We start from the raw sequence: 6,722 nt of genomic DNA on the forward strand, positions 1-6,722 counted from the left end.
ATTCTTTGTTAGCCTTTGGTCCAGCACATAATACATTAATTCTATACAAATGCATAGTTTGCAACTGTACTGCATAAATCCAAGACTGAATCTCTAATAACAAAACAATAAACAAACTCATCATGAAATAATTCCCAACACCAGACATGCCACACTCTAAATCCCAGATCTCATAATCTAACATATAAAACGTTGACATTAAACAAATGAGTCCAGCATTTTTCAGGCAGTTTGGAAATGTCACCTCACATGTGCACAGCAAGCTATCCATCAGAGAGCAAAGCACTCTGAATACAAAACAGATGACCAAGGCAGTTTGTTTGGATCAACAGCTCAACAAACCATCAAAAAAGGCTATTGCAGTATTTTGCTTTTTTATGCCATTATCCTTCTTTCCAGTTTCACAATTCCAGGATCTTAATTGCAACTGGTCCAAGATCTTGACTTTTCTGGCAACCAGTTTTTTTCTTTTCATTTCTTTGTTTCCTCTATCAGTGCTATCTTGTCATATGGAATACAATTTGGCCAAGCTTTTCCCTTACCTCCTTCAAATCAAAGGTCAGTGTGTCCAGCTTCTGGATCAAGAAGCAATACTATTAAGGTAAAATAGAGAGTCAAGGGAATATCTTATATCTGTTAATATTCATCTGACATGGCATGGCTTAGCTTCTGCCTCCAGATAGGAGAATGAATAATTAACCCATCTCCCATTCATTAACAACCATTCTGGAGCCTTTTACTTTCTGGAGCATTTGGGTAGCCAGCATAGGGCCTCAGACATATTCTGCTGCATCACCACTGATGCCATACTCTAAAAAACCCCATCACCCTTTGGTAGAAATTGCTGTTCACACTTTCAAGGGGAAGCAAATTACTTGGGTGGCCATGACAGCAATTACTTAGCTAATGAATTATTCTAATACTGCCTAATTATCAAGAGTGCTGCTCTTTTTACAGAATTAAAATGTTTCTGTCTTCTAAAATAATTCAAAGAAATTTACAAATGTTTACAAATTAAATATTCCTTTCGTTATCTTTAATGATGATGATTATAATGAAAATCTTATTTTCTTGCATAGATGAAAGGATTTGTTTTCTGGAAGTCAATTAATATTATTAAAAAGAGTTCCCTTTTATAGCAATACTGTATCTGCTAAACTAAAACACTAAATTTAAAGGACTGCTTTGTTATTTTTGAAATTTTTTCTTAGGTTTTTTTCACCTTTAAAATCTGCTTATCTACTGTTTGATACACTAAGAATATGACACCCATAGAGTAGCATTGTACAACAGCAGTTTTCAGAAGGTATGAAAATCATATTTTATTTTTGTTATGAAATCAAAATCATGATCTTTTGATTTATTCATCCTTCTTCTAGTACTGTACTCTATTCACTTAAAAAATAGACCAAGTTTACAAAATCTGTAAGTTAAAAAATTCTTTTGAGACTAAAACATTTGTATAAGTTAAACCTTCTCTCTGGAATTTAAGTATGAAAGAAGAGGTGAGTGGAAATGATCCCTGAGGAGTCAAGCTGATACATGAGTTTAGCCACTAAAGACTAATTAAAGATAATTTACTCAAAGGAGAGAACTTTGGGTTCTGATGCCAAGCAGATTTATATTATTTTAAATTAAATTCTAACAACCTTGTTTATTTACTTTCTAATTCTACAACTTATTGAAGGTAACACTTCTATAAAAAGATTAACAGCTGATGGTCTGTCAGTAAAAAGACTGAAAAACAAGTGAAAATGAAAAAAAAGTCTGCTGGTAATCTAGAGGCCTTGGCTAGCACACAAGATTGAGGATGACCCAGCATAAGAGCACAACACAATCATGCACTGGGAGTCAGAGGCTAGTCTAGACATAACTACTTAATAACTGAGTACCACTGAGTGAACATGCAGATGCTGGGAGACTGGCAACCACAAAGGAAAGGGTTATTTCTGCCTTGCCTATTCCTTCAACATTACTGGTTGGGAAGACCAAATGAGATCAAATAAGTATTAGGTTATTGATTCAGCTGCATATAAATCCTCTCTACCAGAATAAAAGACTGCATTTCTTAGCCTCTCTTGCTCCTGAGTGTAGCCCTAGTATAAACTCTGGCCATTGGATGTGAGGAGAAGGCAACCTCCAGAACATGCCCTCCCTTTGCCTTTTTCTACTGCAGTGGTGAGAATGCAGGTAGGGTGGTGAGCCATCCTGAGCCATAAGGAGGATGGCAAAGGACCAAAGACACCTGTATTCCCAATGACTGCTTCAGTAGAACAGATATACTCTGCTCAGACTCTTATCTGAAAGAAAGAAATTTCTGTCTTACAGATGCCCCTTCAATTCAGCTGCATGTGGAATATCTCTATCACACTAATTCAGAATGACAAATGCCCTGAAGATTCTGGATGGGATTTGTTATAAGACATTTGAAAAATAAGAAAAATATTGCTTATTCAGAAGCTTAAATAGCTTATATTCTTAGCTCTCCAAGTATAAGAAAGAATTTTCTGTGATCATTTGCATTTTTTAGAGACTGTAGTAATAAACAAGGATTCAGGAATCCTTGGGTTGACTACACAGTTCCCCAAGTTCCTTAGGGCAGGTCAGAGTATGTCCATAAAGGAAGAAACTGATGAAGAGGAGGCTTAGTTGGCCAGGCCTAGACCAGTCCGATGTCAGCACAAATCCCTGCCTTCTCCCCACGATGGTTCTTGGGAAATCAGCTCATTCCTCTGAGGAGAAAAACAGTGGAACATAGAAGATCAGAGAGCAGAGGAAGGGCAGAGATTTTTCATTTCCCCTAAACACCAATTCTACAACTTTGCCTCATGTTACCATGGTTACCACATGACTTTCGAATTAATTTCTACAGAAACAGCAATTGTGGCATAGCACAGAATTGCAGCTACCCAGGTGCCCTCATTATTAATAGAAAATACAGGCTATCTGTTAAAGATACACACGATATATTTTTCTTTTTTTTAAAAAAGATTTATTTATTTATCCCAGAAAGAGAGCAAGAGAGAAAGAGAGAGAGACAGAGCATGAGTGGGGAGAGGCGAAGAAGAAAGAATCTTCAATCAGACTCCCCGAGGAGCATGGAGTCACATGTGGGCTAAATCATGACCCATGAGATCATAACCTAAGCCAAAACCATGAGTGGATCCTTAACTGACTGAGACACCCAGGTACCCCCACAAAATGTATTTTTCAACAATTAATTTTAATTGTTCACCAATATTCAAATTGGGAGCACAATGAATCACCTCCTTCTGCTTATAACACATCTAAATTTGTAATGGGTTTTCTACCTTTTTGTTTCTTTCTTCTGTAAATCAAATTGCACTTGGTTGTGAAGATAATATTTCAGAAACATTTTCATCATATTATCTATCAAGAATCTAAATATCATTTTGTTTGGTTATTCTCACTCCCTTAGACTACCCTTTGAAGTCTTATACTGGCTCATCTTCCTGTTACTATCTAGTTAATTTCTTTACTCCCTCAGTAGTCACATCATAGCATTCTCTGCCTATATCATATTTTTATAGAACCATACAGCATGTATGCTTTTATTCAACATAAAGTTTCTGAGATTCATTCATATGTATCACAAGTTCATTCCTTTGTACCATGGAGTAGCATTCCATTATGTAGCTATTCCACAATTTGTCTATCCATGGTCCTATTTATAGACATTTCGGTTGTTTACAGGTTTAAGCTATTATGAATATGACTACCATGAACATTCTCATACAACTTTTACTGGACATATCCATTTGGGTAAATATCCAAGAGTAGTATTGTTGATTCATAGCATACATAAATGTTTATAAGAAATCACCAGTTTTCCAAAAATCATTTTATTCCTCCACCAGCAGTGGATGAAAGTTCTAGCAGCTTCATATTGTTGCTGATATTTCATAATGTCATCTTTTAAAATTAAATTAAAAATTATATAAAGATGATATAAAATTTAATGTATAATATAAAATAGTGTCTTATTGTAGTTTTAATTCACATTTACTTGATTAATGATGTTGAGTATCTTTTCATGTGCTTAATTGCCATTCCTATTTCTTTTGTAAAGTGTCTGCTCAAGTATTGTCATTTTTGGGGCACCTGGGTGGCTTAGTGGTTGAATGTCTGCCTTTAGCTCAAGTTGTGATTCTGGGGTCCTGAGATCGAGTCCTGCAGTCGGGCTCCTTGCAGGGAGCCTGCTTCTCCCTCTATGTCTCTGCTTGTCTCTCTGTCTCTCTCATGAATAAATAAATAAAATCTTTTTAAAAAGTACTGTCATTTTTATTTGAGTATAGTTGGCACACAATATTACATTAGTTTCAGGTATACAACTTAGTGATTTGACAAGTTTGTACATTATGCCATGTTCACCACAAGTATAGCTACCATCTGTCCCATTACAATGCTATTACAATGTCATTGCTGTATTTGTTATGCCTGCTTTTTATTACTGTGATTTATTCTTTCCCTAACTGGAAATATGTATCTTCCTCAAGTCTTGTCATTTTTATTTTTATTTTTTTAAGATTTTATTTATTTATTCATGAGAGAGACAGAGAAAGGCAGAGACATAGGCAGAGGGAGAGGCAGGCTCCTCGCAGGGAGCCTGATGCAGGACTGGATCCCCAGACCCGGGATTACGTCCTGAGCTGAAGGCAGGATGCTGCCGCTGAGCCACCCAGGCATCCCAAGTCTTGTAATTTTTAAATTGGAGTATTTATTTTTTATTGCAGGAATATATATACCATATTCAAATTCTTTGACACGTATTTTATTTATTCCTAGTCTGTGTCCTGGTGCCTTTTGGTTTATAAGAATTTAAAATTTTGATGAAGTTAATTTATGTATTTTTTCCTTTATGGTTAACACTTTTTGTGTTCTTTCTAAGAAATTTTTACTCTTTCCAAATGAAACATATATTCTCCCATGTCTTCTAGCAGCTTTATGATTCTAATGTATCCTTCTAGGACTATAATTTAAACTATTTTTTATATAAAGATTGATATAAGACTTGAGGTTTGCATTGTGTTTATTATCTATCTATCTATCTATCTATCTATCTATCTATCTATCTATCATCTTTTTTTTATTTATTTATGATAGTCACAGAGAGAGAGAGAGAGAGAGGCAGAGACATAGGCAGAGGGAGAAGCAGGCTCCATGCACTGGGAGCCCGACATGGGATTCGATCCCAGGTCTCCAGGATCGCGCCTGGGCCAAAGGCAGGCGCTGAACCGCTGCACCACCCAGGGATCCCCTCTATCTATCATCTTTGCATACAGTAGCCAGTTGTTTCAGTATCATTTATCCTACTTAGGTTTCTGTTACCCTTTTTGAATCCTTAGGTTGAAACAACTTTTCAAATTTGGATAATTCACAGACATCATCTCTCCAAATATTTCTTCTGTACCATTCCCCTTCTCCACTATTCTGGGACTCCAGTAATATGTTTGTTAGGCCATATAATATAATTCCACAAATTTCAGAGCCTCTGTTTTGGCTTTTTGTTTGTTTGCTTTCCCTTATTTTTCTTCTTAGTGTTTTAGTTCAGATGATAACTTCTTCAAGTTCGCGGATTATTTCTTCTGCTATGTCCAGTCTGTTATAAAGCGCAATTAATAAATCCTTCACTTATGATAATAGGGCTTTCTACTTCCAATATTTACATTGTTTCCTTTTTATGGTTTCCCTCTCTCTGCTGAAATTACTCATCTGTTTGTATATGTTATCCAACTTTTCTACTAAATCTTTTTGTATGTGTATCACACTTATTTTGAAATCCCTGATGATGTCAGTATCTGGGTCACTTTGTGTCTGCTATACAGAGGGCTTCCTGTCTTGACTATGTGTCATGTTTTCTTGATTCTTCACGTCTCACAATTTTTGTTTATATGCTAGCAATTGCATTGAAAAAAAAAACAATAAAATGCCAGCTTTGCTAATGATGGAATAACTTTTATTGAAATAACCCTTATACAAGTATCAGTTATAAACCATAGGAAAAACATGTATTTAAAAAGTATTTGAGGGGTACCTGGGTAGTTCAGTTAGTTGAGCATCTGACTCTGATTTTGGCTCAGGTCATGATCTCAGGGTCATGAGATTGAGCCCTGTATCAGGCTCTGTGCTCAGCATAGAGGCTGCTTAAGATTCTCCCTCTCCCTCTGTCCCACCTCCTGCTCATGTGCACTTTCTCTCTCTCCAAATAAATAAAATCTCAAAAAATAAAAAAGAAGAAAAAGTATTTTAAGGCATTGGAAACCAACCCAAAACAGGTACAAATCATTCCTTATTTACCACCTCCTTCCAACTACTTTCCATCTCATTTTAGTATTTTATTTTATTCTTAGCACCTGCCCTTATCTGAAAATATACTATTTATTTGGGTTTGTGTTATGTCTGTTTCTTCCAACACAATATAAGCCTAATGATAGCAGAGATATTCTTGTTTATTGCTATATCCCAAATTTGTAAAAGTTACTGATAATGGTAGGTACTTAATACCTGCTGAATAAATGAATTAAGGTTTGAGTGGTAATCAAAATTCCCTGTAAATCAAAATTACCTAGAGGGCTTATTAAAACAGATTGCTGGGTCCCACCCCCAGAATTTCTGAAGCATGAGTCTGGACTGACACTCAAGAATCTGCATTTTTAACAAGTTCCCAGCAGATGGTCTAAAGACCACACCCTGAGAGCTGA

At 35.9% G+C, this 6,722-nt stretch overlaps 1 protein-coding gene across 10 annotated transcripts in view; it reads right to left on the reverse strand.

Moving 5' to 3' along the window:
• The window catches only part of TRIM9 (tripartite motif containing 9), a 108,487-nt gene that overhangs the window by 77,296 nt on the left and 24,469 nt on the right, over window positions 1–6,722 (reverse strand). The window lies entirely within an intron of this gene.

The sequence above is a fragment of the Canis aureus genome, chromosome 9 (genome assembly GCF_053574225.1).
Source record: "Canis aureus isolate CA01 chromosome 9, VMU_Caureus_v.1.0, whole genome shotgun sequence".
NCBI classification, from domain to species: Eukaryota; Metazoa; Chordata; class Mammalia; order Carnivora; family Canidae; genus Canis; species Canis aureus.